A 15,551-nucleotide genomic window follows, 5' to 3' on the forward strand; every position below is an offset into this window, starting at 1 on the left:
TGCTCCCATCAGGCTTGTCCACTAGGACTATCGGAGAGGACCAAGGACTAGAAGAGGGGACGATTATGTTCTCCCTAAGCATCTCGTCCAGCTCCTTCCGCACCTTGTCCCTATAGGGTCCCGTCACTCGGTATGGGGATACTGCTTGCGGGGGTGCATCCCCTGTGTGGATCCGATGCATCACTCCCTTCACTATCCCCGGCTTATTGGAAAACACCTTTTTATATTTGATGAGCAGCATTTTTAGCTCTTGCTGCTGGTCTTGGGTGAGTGCAGGACTGATCTTTACCTCATCTGGGTTGTATTTTACTTCCCCTCTACCCTCCCAGAAGGGTAATTCAGCTTCCTCACTCTCAGCTGCTTTTATAGCAAATAAAACCCTCTGTTCCCCTCTGTAGTAGGGTTTTAGGGCATTCACATGTACCACCCTCCTTGCTTGGTTTTCCTCCTGCTCTATAAGGTAGTTCAGATCTGACATCTTGGAAATGACCCTATATGGTCCTGCCCATTTAAGCTGCAGTTTGTTCTCTCTGCAGGGCCTAAGCCAAAGCACTTCCTCCCCTGGGTCAAAGTGCCTCTCCCTGGCTTTGTGGTCATACCATGTTTTCTGTCTGACCTTCTGAGCTTGCAGGTTTTCTGCTGCTAGCTCTAGGTTTCTCTTTAGGTCATTCATCAAGGTGTCTATGTATGTCACAACGTCCTGTGGGTCATCCTGGGTGATCTGCTCCCAATCTTGCTTGATTAAATCAAGGGGCCCTTTCACCCTCCTCCCAAACAAAAGTTCAAACGGACTGAACCCGGTACTGGCTTGTGGCACTGATCGATAAGCAAACAAAAGGGATTGCAGCTTCTGGTCCCAATTGTTTGGATTCTCCGCCAAGTAAGCCCTAATCATGCGCATCAGAGTCCCATTGAACTTCTCCATTAACCCGTTACTTTCAGGGTGATAGGCAGTGGTTTCCTTGTGTTTAATTCCACAGATTTGCCATAAGCGTTTCATGAGCTTCGATGTGAACGATGCGCCCAAATCTGTGATTATTTCTGAGTCAAATCCCATCCTGGACATATACCCCACCAAGGCATCTGCCACTGTGTTAGTTTCAATGTTAGTCAAGGGTATGGCTTCAGGGTACCTCGTGGCATGGTCCACAATGGTGAGAATGAACCGGTTCCCCCTCTTTGTGGCCTTGGGCAAAGGTCCCACAATATCCACCCCTATACATTTGAACGGAGTGTCAATCACAGGCAAAGGGCACAACTTCGCTTTGGTCCTGTCACGGTTATTCCCCTGCCTCTGACACACATCACATTGTTTACAGAACTCCTTGATCTGCTTCCCTATTTCAGGCCAGTAAAAATTCTGTGTGATTCTCTGCTGTGTTTTGTTCACCCCTAAGTGCGCAGAAAACATGTCAGAGTGCCCCCTTTGTAAGATCATGGGGCGACACTTTTCCGGTACCACTAGCTGACTTCTGATCCCATCTCCCCCTTTTGAGATATTCCTCAGGGTCTCTCTATATAAAATTCCCTTTTTCTCTCGAAATCTCACTGGGGTTTCAGGTGTTAGCTGGGCGTCTGTCACCTTTTCCAAACACTTTTGGAGAGTGGCGTCTGCCTTTTGCTCTTGGCCAAATTTGCTGTCTGTGGTTAAGATTTCCACCACAGCTTCGGAACTCCCCCCACCTGCTTCCGTCTCGGGCTCTTCAGTACCCCCCTGAACTGTCCCCATGGTAGCTTGTGAGCGTGTAATCACTAGCACCCGTTTCACATGTTCAGCCAGGTCATTTCCCACGAGCACGGCTGCTGGCAGAGTCGATGAAATCGCTAGCCGCCAAACTCCCCTCCAGCCTTGAAAGTTCACAGGTACCTCAGCTACTGGCAGTGAGATCACCTGCCCCTCAATCCCTGCCACCTTTAGGCTCTCATTCGGGATTATATACTCTGAGATTAGATGGCTCTTTCCTTGACAGAAATAACATTTTCTGCTGTATTTTGAGTCTTTCTCATCTTGTTTTGGTTTTCCCTCCAGAATCTGAGGTCTTGGTTTCATGTCTGAGGGCTTCCCTTCACCATGGGCCCCTCCCACTTGCTGGTTTTTTCCCGGTCCCTGAGAGTACTTGCTGTAGGTTTCTTTGGGTTTAGCTACAGATTTCCCTTCACCTAAGGGCTTTCTTATTTGGGAAATAAAATCTGCGATCTCGGCCGCCTCCGCCACAGATTTCGGTTTCCTTTCCCTCACCTGGAACTTCAGTTCCCCATGCAGGACTGAATAGAACTTTCCAGTGCTATCAAGTCTTTGAGCTGCTGGAAGGTCTCTGTTCCCTCCTGAGATAGCCATTTCTCTAGCAGCCTCACCAGTTGGGCCCCCACTTGGGTAAAAGTCTGCTCTGGTTTCTTGGTGAGTGATCTGAATCTTTGCCTCAGCTGTTCCGCATTTATCCCATGTCTGGCAAACACCAGTTTTTTAAACTCTGCGAAATCTTTTAGCAGTTCCTCTGGCATCTCTGCATAGACTTCTGCCAGGCTGCCACTGATTAAAGATCGCATGATGGTCATCTTCTCAGTTTCCCTTACTGAGAAGTCCACAAACGCTCTTTCCACTAGGGAAAAGAACACCTCAGGGCAATCTCCCTTGTGGTATACAGGGAATTTCTTCAGGTCAGTTTTAGACAATTGGCCTCCCTCAGAATCTCTATTGTTATTATTGTTCTGATTCATCAGTTCCAATTTTCTTAACTCAAACGCCATTTTCTCTCTCTCCAATTCCATTTCAAATTGTCTTTGTTTCTCCCTTTCCCTTTCCTGTATTTTTTCTCTCTCTAATCTTTCCTCCATTTCAAATTGCCTCATCCTCAGTTCATGCTGTTGGGCTATGAGCATTTTTTTGAGTTCTGGGTTCTGTTCTCCCATGCTGTCCTCCTGCACTGAGCCAAATTCATCCTCAGAACCTTGATCCACCTGTGGGTCTTTCACTTCACCCATTTCTGCCATTTGGCTTCGAGTCAAGGGCATAATCCCCCCCCCAGAACAGGCTGCTTTCAAAAGTCAAGCCTCAAAATAAAGCGACCACTTTTTTTTCCTCTTTCTTTTGCCTCAGAACCAGCCTTCTATAGATTGCTGCTGTTCTTCAGCACTAACTTGCAACTGTTGCCAGCCGGAGTCCACCCCCCTCTGCTAGGCCTCTCAGCAGACAGGCTAGATCACTGCTACTTCACTCAGTTTTGCCTCAGCTTTTTCCCGCCAAAACAGGTTGCCTCAGAGCTCCCTAATCTAGTCCCCAATCTGAGGTGGCACGTTCTTCCACTAGCGTACCTCCCCGTGAGGTAAGCCTAGAAGATTACCTACGCGCTCTCAGATTGTCCCTGACTAGACCCCCCTTGCTCTGGGCACACTTGCCAAGGCTTTGCTGGACCACTGGACAACTGGACCAGTCGTATCCCACACGCTGGACACCAATCAATGTGACAAACCCAGACCTACTGGGATATGCCACACGTTAACTAAGCTGCCACCAACCATTCCCTGTAAGGAGTCACACAGACCAGGAATGAATTTTTAACAAATAAAGGAATAAGGTTTATTTAAGTAACACACAGGGAAAATAAAATGATCAAGTGAATAAGATACAGTAACGTGGCTTAGTCTCAATCATACATACACCAGTTTGGTTCACTCAGAACACTTTTAAATAAAGCACAGACCCTGAACCTATCAGTTCTGGCTAACCATACAGACACCTGAACCTATCAGGTTGGTACTGACTGACACACAGTAGTACCCTGTCTGACACACAGACTCCCACACCAGCTTCCTCTCTCAGCTCTCCTCCAGCTTCTCCACACAAGCTCCACATATATATACAGTACAGCCCCTCCTCCTGATGTCCCGCCTTCCACTCCCCATAGGATGGAACTTTCCCTCCAAACCCATGACAGACAGGTAACATCAGTGCTGTATGTAACAGAAGCATCCTGGGAGTTGAAGTCCAAGAACATCTGGGGACCCCAAGGTAGGGAACCATTGTCCTAGAAACCAAGAAAATGTGGTGCTGAGATATACAGTATGGAAAAAAAGTTTAATGTAGTGTGGAGAGTCTCTGCAACTCACATCAGAAGCTTGTAAAGTGCAATTAAATTCTGGATAATTAAAGTGCAAGAAGAGAGAAAACTGATTAATTAGGTACTGCATAGATAATTTGAACTAGCCATTTGAGCAGACACAGTTTTAAGAAACTGTTAACTGCATGCTTTGTTAACTGAACGTCTATAGATATGGAGTTTCTGAATGTAATGTAAAAAAATATTAAATGGGGCGGAAAAATTCAGTGCCTCTATGTATGTAGAGAAGTGAAAGATCAATGATTGAACACCTGCTTTGCATGTGTAAAGAGCTCAGTTCTTAGCACCTCCAGTAAAAATGTTCTCATGACTGCCCTTCCCAGGGCAGCCACAAAAACAGGAGGCATTTAAACAGTATGGTAGGTTAATATGTATGCACCTGTTTAAACAATTGAAATGTTGAAGTGTTTTTTTCTTCCTTAGTTTTCTCTCATCTTGTTGTAATTTTTCCTTTGTATGATTTATTTAACCGTATTGTTGTTGTTTATTGTTGTAAGCCGCCTAGAGTAATCTTGGTTGATTAGATAGGCGGGATATAAATAAAATAAATAAATAAATAAATAATAAATTTGATGTAATTAGTAATTGAACTGCAATGTTAATGTATAGTATGCAGGTAAGTTGTTGATTAATTGTAAATGTTCAAATGTGATAAGTGTGAGTGTGATATTGGTTAAATGGTAGGATAATTTTGAGTGTAATATAATGTTTTAATGAAGTAAGCTCCTTGTTGTTCATGAGGGTAAAGCACTATACCTTTTCCCCCATGAAACAACTTGTTAAGGGGGGAGGTATGTAACGTTCCACCCTGCCCTCACCTGTCCGTCACAGCTGGGCAGTGGAACAGCAGCCAATGAGGGGATGGAAGGTGGTGCTAAAGGGGGAGGAGCTGGGATATAAAGGGGTGCGTATGGTGTTTGAGAGATCAGTTGGAGAGATTGATAGAGTTAGAGAGTGAGATCTGGAGAGATCTAGTGTGTGAGAGAAAGAGGCCTGCGTGCCTGAGTGTCAGTGAGGGAAAGTCTGTGTGAGTTAGTGTGTTAGTAACTGTGATTGACAACTTGATTCTATACCAGTGATTTACAGTGGGGTCTTGACTTAAGAACACCTTGAGTTAAGAACATTTTGACTTAAGAACCACTCTCATAGGAAAATATTGACTTGACTTACATACTTAGATTTGAGTTAAGAACTAAAAAAAACCACATGGGAGGCAGGGAAAGTGCAAAATTTGAACTTTCAGTTAACTGTTGGCCAGTGAAACGGTGCCTGTCTGCTTCCTCACGCCTCCCAGCATTTAGAGAGTGGATTGGGAGTCTTCAGACTGCCTGGTACTGCCTGGACTGTATTTTCCCTGCCTTCCCTGAACCTTTCTTGACCTAAGAAAAAAAGAAACAAAATATCCCTCTCTAGTGGTCGTAGGCAGAATAGCAGCATCCCATTAGTTTCTATGGACGGAAAAGAGCAGATACGGATCAAATGGTTTTCAATGCATTCCTATGGGAAATGCAGATTTGACTTGAGAACATTTTGACTTGAGAACCACCTTCCAATACGGATTAAGTTCTCAAGTCAAGACCCCACTGTGCTCCTTTTATTTTGTACAAATCAATAAATGTTTAAAAGAAACCCTTGTCCTTTTGATTTAAAGGAAAGGTTGGTGGCAGCAAGAGTGTTTAGTGGCGTGGTGGGCATTCTGAGAGGCCTGAGTAGGAGGTGACCTCAGAGTGGCTCAGCCACGTTACACAAGGCCAGCAATTTATCCAAATACACAATTTCCCAACAAAGACATATATCTGATGCCACATAAGAGCAATGAGAGAGAGAGAGAGAGAGAGAGTGTATTCTCTCTTTCTCTTATTGTTATGTGCCATCAAGTCCGAACCAACATGAAGGGACCGTAAGAGGGCTCTGAAGGTAAGTGACATTTTTACTATTCTTATCAATTCCATAACCCCAATGAGTTCCCATGGCTGAACAGGAATTCAAACCCAGCCCTCCTGAGTCCTAGTCAAGATTCCATTTAAGGTGTGTGTCTGTGCGCACGTGCACAACTCTACCCCCCTCCACGCAGCCTTCCTCCTCCTGCACACACCGACAGTGATCATTTTCAGCCCCTCTGGTTCCAGTCGCGATGGAACGTTGTGTGGGCAGGCGGGCGAAGTTGCACAGGTGGGCAGGCAAAGTCATTTTGTCCCTTGTCCACATGAGTGGGACTGAACATTAGAGGGAACTTTGTTCCTTGTTCATCAGTCTATCCAGTCCCAGCCATTCCCAAATTCTTTTGGGCTACAGCCATCAACACAATATATGAGAGAAATACAGTGGTGCCTTGAGTTACGAACATAATTGGTTCTGGAAGATGGCCGTAATTCAAAATGGTCGTAACGCAAAACACCATTTCCCATAAGAATACATTGAAACCCCATTAATCCGTTCCAGCCAGGGGGGAAAACACACACACACACACACACACACACACACACACACACACACACACACACACACACACACACACACACACACACACACACACACACACACACTGCAAGACCCATCCGTTCCGGACAGAAAAAAACACACACCGAAAAAATCCAAACACTGCAAGACTCATCTGAAACACAATTAATCCGTTCCAGACGGAAGAAAAAAACCACACACACATACAAAAAATAACTACTACAAGAACCATCACAGCACAGAAACATAACCCCCCCAGCCCAAACCCACACTGCAAAACCCTGTACTCACTCAGAACAGGCATTTTAAAAAGCAGAAAGTAGCACCAGGCAGTCTGAAGCTTCCTCCAAACACACCCTCTCTAACTGCTGGGGCGAAAGAGCTACAGAGAAGCAGCCTCTTCACCAACCAACAGTTAGCAGTTTAAATTTCCCACCTTTTCCCCGGTTGTATCTCAAAGCTCCAGTCACAAGTCAAAGCAAAATTTTGCGGCAGGAGCTGGTTGTAACTTGAATTGGTCGCAAGTCATGACATTTGTAAATCGAGGCACCGCTGCATAGGCTGAATCAGGATTGTGTATGTCACATAACGAACCTTGTCAGGTGGTTTGTGAAGAATTATTTCCAGTTTGTGGGGCCCCCTTCAAATGTGCCAGAACACCACCACCCTAATAGCTGCACTACGCCCTACTGGGTATCACATATATTGTAGGTATACATCCATGTAAGAAAAATTCAAACAAATTCTATGTTGCAGTTCAGTGTCACATACCGAAAATCCAAGATTTAGTCAGCCACAGGTGGCAGATGATCTCTGCCATATACTTGGGAGAGCTGGTCAGGTTTAATGCCAAGTCCTATTTTCTAACAATCACACCAGGCAGACAGATGACAGAATTCATTTAGTTATGCCAGAGAATACACACAGTACTTAGTCCCTTCCTCTCTGAGAAATCTTTACTATTAGCTGGCATCCATCCAGGAAAAATCCCTTTTAAATAAAAGCATTCAATCGTCAGCGAAGTGAAACTCCTCCGAGGCTGGGAAAAACTGTCACCCATTTTCTCAGATGGAAGGCAAATTACTGCCTGTATCTTCCTATGCAATGGTGCCGAAGTGAAAAGCACTATTTGCAATCCTGGGGACAAATATACCCCCCATTTTTTTTTACAAAAAGGAGGTAAAACTAGTATCTTTGGGGACCAGATCAGACCACAAGCGAAGGTGGGGTTTAGGAATCTTTTATCTCTGGGTTTAATAAGCTTTTACATAAATAAATAAATAAACCTTGCATTCTTCAAGATACACAAAACCTGAAAAATCTGCTGTCCAGTCACAAACTGTAGACCCATTGTCATATTCACTGTTATTGTATATGTGCCTCCTTGACAGAGGCTAGACTTGATAATCTATAGGCCTTAGAATTCTGCAATTCTAAGGCTATTAAGTTTATTATATGTGAGGGGTTCAAAGCAGCCTACGTGGTTCTCCCTCCTCTTTCGACATCACAATACAACATCATGGGCTACCTTGAGAAACAGAGGCTGGGGTCACCAAGGGAGCTGCTTCTATGGCTGAGCGGGCTTTTGAACCTGGGTCTCCCTGTTCATAGCTCAACACACCATCTCTACCGCCCTTCATTGCCTTTCTTTGATTGAGAATGTATTATTCGATTCCTGTTATAAAGGACCAGCAGTTGCTCTTCTCCCTATTCTTGAAGGGTTTTTGGTTTTCAAAAGGATCTGATGCTCTTCCCTTTTCTTATCTCTTTTGCATACCAGACTCCAGTGAAGCCAGCTCCGAACTGTGACACCGAAACAGTTCTGTGAGTGCCATTTTGACCTTTTTGTTAAAGAAAAAAAAAAGAGTCTTGAACAGGCACCTGTAAGAAGAGTCTGTGAGTATTCAGCACTGCCTGACAAATTACACCCAAACTAAGGAGTGAAGAAATGCATTAGCTAACCTTAAATTCTGGTATGGATTTCTCTATCTATGCCATAAAAGGGAGAGACTGTTGCTCACTGATATTTGGTACCTGGCACCTGGCTTGCCTGTGGAAGGTCCCACATCCAATCCCAAACATCTTCAGGTAGAGCTAAAGAAGATTCCTTCCCGATACATCTAAGAATGACTGCCAGTCATTGCTGATGACAGAGATGTCTGGTTTTGTGATTTGGGACTACAACTCCCAGAATTCCCCAGTTATACACCCTAGGGGAATTCTGGGAGAGGTAGTCTACAACCACAAATCTACACACCTCTAGTAGGCAACATGAATGGACCAACAATCTGATTTAGCCTATATAGGGTCAGCTATACTGGAGTTTAGCAGGCTCTGTAGCCCCCAGCTCGAACAATGGTGTGACATTCTTGTTAAGAGCATTGGAACCCATTCCTAACGGGGACCAATCTGTCCCAGATTTATCTAGGATTTTGTGGATCACTTTTGGTGCTGTTTGGTTTGAATCAAATTATGGCACCCACATGTTTTGACGTAGAGCAATCCATCCTGCCATTTTAGAGCTGTCACACTCCTTTTTGGCACAGCAGTAGGGCTACAGTTTTTTTTATGCAATTTGGGGTATTCCTAATTATCCAATTCTGTAGCCCATGAGGATGGCTACTTCACACCCAAAGAGAGCTGTGGCCAATGTTTGGTGACAACCCTGTCACTTCTCTGATAAGATGCATTTCTGCTGCACTACATCAGTTGCCTTTTTTAAAAAAATGAAAATTGCTGAAGCTGAATGATGGCTGTGGGAAGAAGCAAGGAAGAGGAGTGTCATTAATTGAAAGCAACCCCGAAGACCTGGCTGGACCCTTCTCGTGGGAGAAGAAATGTCGATCAGTGTGACTGAATGGATTGCTCAAATGAGCGAAAAAATAGATTGCACTAAAGATAAGAACCTTTTAAGTACAAACCAGATGCTCCAGTTTCCCCTTTCTGGACATGCCCTTAGTACCTTTATGTAGAATTCTACTAACAGAATTTGGGTTTAATGGCACCAAAATAAATGATTTTTTTTTAAAAAAGCTCAGATTCCAAATTCCATGAATATGTGTTATTAGATAAGTGTGGTTTGAAACCTTCTAGCGGAAAAAGATTTGGCATTTAAGCTGTATGACAATACTTTCACAACGAAAAAGAAAAACAACAAAATGCAATCTTAACAAGGATAAATTATTCAAAAGAAGCTTTGGTTTATGAATGCGGGAAATTTTAAAACTATGTCAGGATATAGGCACCAAAGCTCTACTAGCATCGAGGAAGACCATCACCAGCCATAAAGCAAAAAACAGTAATTTCACAGCTCTGTCTCTCTCTCTATATTTAATCTTGTAAAATATTTTTATAAGCAGACATAGAATCCCTTTCGCAGCACCAATGCCTTCTGAGAATCAGCTCACTGGGTCAAAAGACTGAGAAGGTCAAAAGTTTGGACTGCCTCAGACCTGGAGCTGATTTCCTCTTATGAAGACTTGTATCAGGAGCCTCTTCTCTCCTGAGATAATGTTTACTGAAAACACTCAGGTTAGGAGAAAGCTCTGTGCTTTTCTAATGCAGAAATACTTTGAATGTGTCCTACAAAATGGTATACTAATGCCCTGGAGATGCATGGCAAAACGTTCATTTCTGGAGGACTTTTATTCCATTATTTTCTTTAAAACAAACCTGTTTTGTTTTGTTTTTGTTTTATTCTTCAAAGGAGCGTGTCTCTTGACAGTTTGTGTGACCTTTCATTGCCCTCCAAACAGCTCCCGGGTGCAGGAAGATGCAACACTGTATCTTCTTTAGACCACTCTTGCAGGTAAGCCTGTGCCACACTTGCTCAGTTTATTACAAGGTCACTGCTTTACCTTTTTGAAAAGCATTTTCTGAATATCAGTATTTCAGCTCCTGTAGCCTGGATGCCTTCCAAATAAAAAAAGTGATTGGGAGCAATCATTCTCTTTCAAGATAAGCAAGACTGGTCTTTTCAATTTATTTGATCTGTTTTAAATCAGGAGACATTTCAGGGCACTTGTTTCTGTATGGGTGGGAAACAGTTTTACTTTTTTTAAAAACATAACTTGAAAACCCTTTTGTCCAAACCCACCAAATTTGGCACAGAGCAAAGCAGAATGTCAGCCACAACTACCCCAAATCTGGTGCTGTTCTGAAACCCGGGGTCAAAGTTATAACTTTTTGTTTGAGCTGCCCCCATTTTTAGAATTGCCTTGTAAAATGTTGATGTGCTGTGCTGCACACCAACATCACTGTACCCTCCTGCTCTGATAATAACAAAAGCAAAGAGGAATTACAGGGTGAATGCAATGATATCCAGAGCTGATTCCAATTTAAAGAACATGTTCTGAAGGAAAGATTGAGATTTTTAAAGTCTGATAACTTTTAGCTCGTACATTAAATATGATTAACTAGTGGTTATGTTTCAGAGTAAAAAGACAAGTAAAATAAATAAATCAAGGAATACTGATAACATTTATACTTAAATTCTTTGTGATCAAACTACTATCTTCATATCTACCAGGCAAGCTCTTCACGCCTACGCTTAATAGTGTGAACCACTGAAGTTAAAAAAGGAAAGGGGAGAGGTGGAGGGAAAGAGGAGCAAGAAGAGATAAGCCGTGGAGCTAAAGAAGTCTAGCGAGCCTCTTTTTCTCCTAAAATGGAGAACAGATACTCTAAAAATTCCAGGCATGCCACACTTTAAAAAGAAAGAATGTGTTCATTTTCTGCAGTTTTCTTTGTTCTTTTAACTGCACATTACACAGCCAAGTTACTCATTACATGGGCTATCGCTGGCCGGATCTTCCATGGTCAGACGTTTTGCGGGAAAGTGTTTTTACTTTACTGCAGCCGTGGAAGTCTCCTAGTTTTATCACAGCAGCAGCAATGGGAGGAAAAGCATTAAAATCCTCTTTCTCCTACTGCGTCATTCTTCATTTCTCAAGTTCACCCCTCTCGAAACTGCTGCCAAGCTGTGGAGGGAAGGGAGACACACCAGATTCCCTGAAAAGGTTACTCATATATTTCAAGCCATTGTTCAGATTAAGAAAATAATGCAAATGTCCATGGAAGGGACACCTTGAGGACACAGACCCTCTCCCTCAGCACCACTGCTCCCAATGAACTGGCTCTCTTATGTTTCAAACTGAAAGTAGAGGCACTGGGAGATCACAACAAAGGAAAACCATTGCCCTGCATTGATTAGAACACAGGATCAGGATGAGGCAGATGTGGTTTTGATCCCTACCCTGAGCCATGAAATTCACTGGGTGACTTTGGCTTTGACATACACTCTCCTCCCAGCCTACCCCAGGATGGGGTGGAGGGGAGGGGGGAGAGAGAGCCACATACAAGCATCTGGAGGAAAGGCAGAGTATCAATATAACTAATAAATAAATACAAGAGCAAATAGCTTGGGCTCTATGCCTTTCCAGTGCCTCCTCATCATTAGAGCTCACAAAACTGATGTCTTCACACCTGTATCAATTACCGGTGGCCTTAAAAGAGAAGAAGAAAATGGAATTTGCCAGGCTCCCCTGCCTGGAGACTATTTATAATAACTGCATGGTGTCAAAGTCTATTTTGATTGATGGCGACCTTTTCCAGGGTTTTCCAGGTAGAGAGTACTCAAAAGTGATTTATCATTCTCTTCTTCTCGGGGCATCTTGGGACTGTGCAGCTTGCCCGAGGTCACACCGGCTGGCGCTTCTCCCAGGAGGCGCAGTGGGGGAATCGAACTTCCCAACCTCTGGCTCCTCAGCCAGAGACTTAAACTACCAAACTGGGCATGCACAGTGTCCCATTAAGCACTGTGTTCTGATCTCTGGGGCAAAAAATGCCCCAGAGACAATTACCTGGCCATTTTGGGGCAGATCAGAACACAGTGATTAATGGGACCACTATGCATGCCCAGTGTCTTGCTTGAAACAGGTTGCTTCATCAGCACATGCAGTTTGCGCATATCGGGGATGCACAGCCCACACACGGGTTTATGCTGGTATACTAGCTGTGCAGCTGAAGACCCAGTACAAAACGAAATAATTTTATTCATTTAAATATGTAGAGTTTATTTCCATACCATCTTTTAATAAAGTTATTTTCAAGATAGTTTACCAAGGAAAACAAAAATCAAAGACAAAACATGAGTGTAAAAGACATATTCTTTCAAAACAGAGTAAAGATGTGACTATGCAACACAGTTATCCCAGACTGGATCAGCCTAGATGGTGCTGAGCAGAGTGGCTTTGAGGTGTCACGTGTCCTTTGGGGCAATCCTTGCATCCACATGTAAAGATCAACCGTACTGCATGTCAAGGGACTCTCTTTAGCACCAATCTCTTTCCCTTTAAAAGGAAAGGAAAAAACAACAACAAACCACCCCTCCTGTCTTCTCCTCTGTGCTTTGCCTAAACTGCTTAATAATTTTGAGAAATGGTAAGATTCCTTGTCCCTGGCCTGCATAGGGGATGAAAGAGGAAGTTTCTCATTTCTTTTAAATTGCTGCTAACCAAAACACTAAATCAGCAAACAAAAAAGCCGTTTCAAAGCATCTCTGATGCATTAGCAACAATTAAAAAGAAATGCAAGGCCTCCCTTCCCTTCCCCTCTGCAGGTGGGTGACCAGGAAGCTTCTCATTTCTCTAGATCAGTGGTTCCCAACTGGAGACAGGCATGTTCAGTGGTTCAGCCCAGTTCAGCAGGACCACCCACACAGGTGTTCCATGGACGCTGCATCCTTCCCTCTCCCGCTTCCCCTGGGTGATCGCCCGCTCAGAAGAGGCAACGGGGCAGGGAAGCCCATGCTGCTGCTGGTGAGTGGAGCATTGCCTGAAGGTGTGCGCGCTTCTGCTTATGAATGGGGAAATTGCCCCGAGGAGACAGGGGAGGGAAGCACATGGGGCCCACAGAATACCTGTGTGGGCACCGTGCCGAATCAGGCCGAACTGCAATTCATGCCCATCTTTATTCCCAACTCTTCTTTTTTCCACTTACGTATCTTTTGGAAGGCCATTTGGATGAATTGGACCCTTCGTATTAGTAAAACGTTTGTAATTAATGCGGTTGCTGTTATTTTGAATTTATATCTTGGAACTGGAAATAAATAGCCCAATCATGGGATTAAAAAGCAGTGGAATAATAAGGTAAACAGACAGTTTATATATATTTACTGTGCTGGTTTTCAATCACTGATCTATTGCTGATAATACACAAACTGAAAAATTAATTTAAAATTTAAAACAATAACAAAGAGAAGAAGAAAAAAGATAACAAAGAGAAGACCAGGAAGAAACTCACTCACTGAACTCTGTTCACAGGAGTGACTGAGATGCCTGCTTATATATACACATGCCGGTAATAGTGTGACAGCACTTTAATGTAGGTTCACAAAGCAGAGAAGAATGAAAGCTGAGCCTGTAAAGGGAGTGCCACCGAGCATGCATGCTGTAATGGTGCGTTTGCAACACATTGTTTAAGGGAGAGACATTTGCCCAAATAAAGTGAGGGAATGAGGTTTTTCTCATGGTTGAATAATGAAGACCCCCCCCCCTTTGCTACTCATCAGTGTTCAATTAATTTCACAATTTGTGACTTGTTCCTTGTCTGACACTGTTGACATATGTGCCTTTTAATAGAAGTTACGAGGTGATGAGCTTTGTAGTAACAACAGAGAGAAATTCCTTTAATTCCCTTAATTGCACAACAAGAACACTAGTAACTTTTGGACTTAAAACTGAGTTGCAAATCCCCAAGAAATATACACGCCTCATAACATTTAACTAGCTTAAGTAATTACTCAGACGCTGATTTTTAAGATAAAAAGAAATAAAGCTTTACTCACTGAACTTGCAAGTTACTTAAACTCAAAGACGCTTAAGTAAGATACACAAAAATAGAAGATCTCAGAGGTAGCCCCTAACAGGGACCCAAAAGATCCAGGTGGGCATCAATTAGAGGTGAGCTGGTTTGCAATGGGGCATACCTCATGTGATCATCAGGAAAAAGAGCAAACCAACCCAGACCAAACTGCAGGACAAATGCCTGTCTTATTGCACCCTAAGCTGCTTTGAAACAGGACAGGAGAGGCATTCCCATGGGTATGTTTGTACTGACTGACTCTGCACTGAGACTGAGCCTCCATTATTACTTTATGAGCGTTTTATTATGAGGTACAGTGGTGCCTCGCTTAGCGATTGCTCCGTTGAGCGACGAAATCACTTAGTGATGGAGTTTTTGCAATCACTTTGCGATGGTCCCTATGGGGTTTTTTCACTTTGCGATGATCGCGGGGAAGCGATCATGGCAAAGCGACCCTTTTTTAACAGCTGATCGGCGGTTTCAAAATGGCCACCGGGAAAACAAAATGGCCGCCCGCTGTGTTTCCTCGCTTTAGAGGCACCGAAAATGGCTGCCCCTATGGAGAATCTTCATTTAAAGGTTAGTTTTTAGCCCATATGAACGCATTAATCACATTTTAATGCATTTCTATGGGCTTTTTAATATCGCTTAGCGATGAAATTGCTTAGCAATGTTTTTTCGGAACAGATTAACGTCGCTAAGTGAGGCACCACTGTATTCTATATCCTCGAGAGATGTGGTGACACTGTGGGTTAAACCGCAGAAGCCTCTGTGCTTGCATGGTCAGAAGACCAACAGTCGTAAGATTGAATCCGTGCAATGGAGTGAGCCCCTATCACTTGTCCCAGCTCCTGCCAACCTAGCAGTTTGAAAGCATGTAAAAATGCGAGTAGATAACTAGGCACCACCATGGTGGGAAGGTAACAGCATTCCATGTCTAGTCGTGCTGGCCACATGACCACGGAAACTGTCTACAGACAAAACACTGGCTCTACGGCTTGGAGACGGGAATGAGCACCGTTCCCTAGAGTCAGACACGACTGGACTAAATGTCAAGGGGAACCTTTAACTTTACCTTCATTCTATATCCAGTGTAGTATAGTGGACAGA

At 43.6% G+C, this 15,551-nt stretch overlaps 1 protein-coding gene across 12 annotated transcripts in view; it reads right to left on the bottom strand.

The window, feature by feature from the left end:
- KLHDC8B (kelch domain containing 8B) overlaps positions 1 to 15,551 on the bottom strand; it is a 50,835-nt gene that overhangs the window by 18,176 nt on the left and 17,108 nt on the right. The window lies entirely within an intron of this gene.

This window comes from Pogona vitticeps, chromosome 2 (genome assembly GCF_051106095.1).
Source record: "Pogona vitticeps strain Pit_001003342236 chromosome 2, PviZW2.1, whole genome shotgun sequence".
Lineage (NCBI taxonomy): Eukaryota > Metazoa > Chordata > Lepidosauria > Squamata > Agamidae > Pogona > Pogona vitticeps.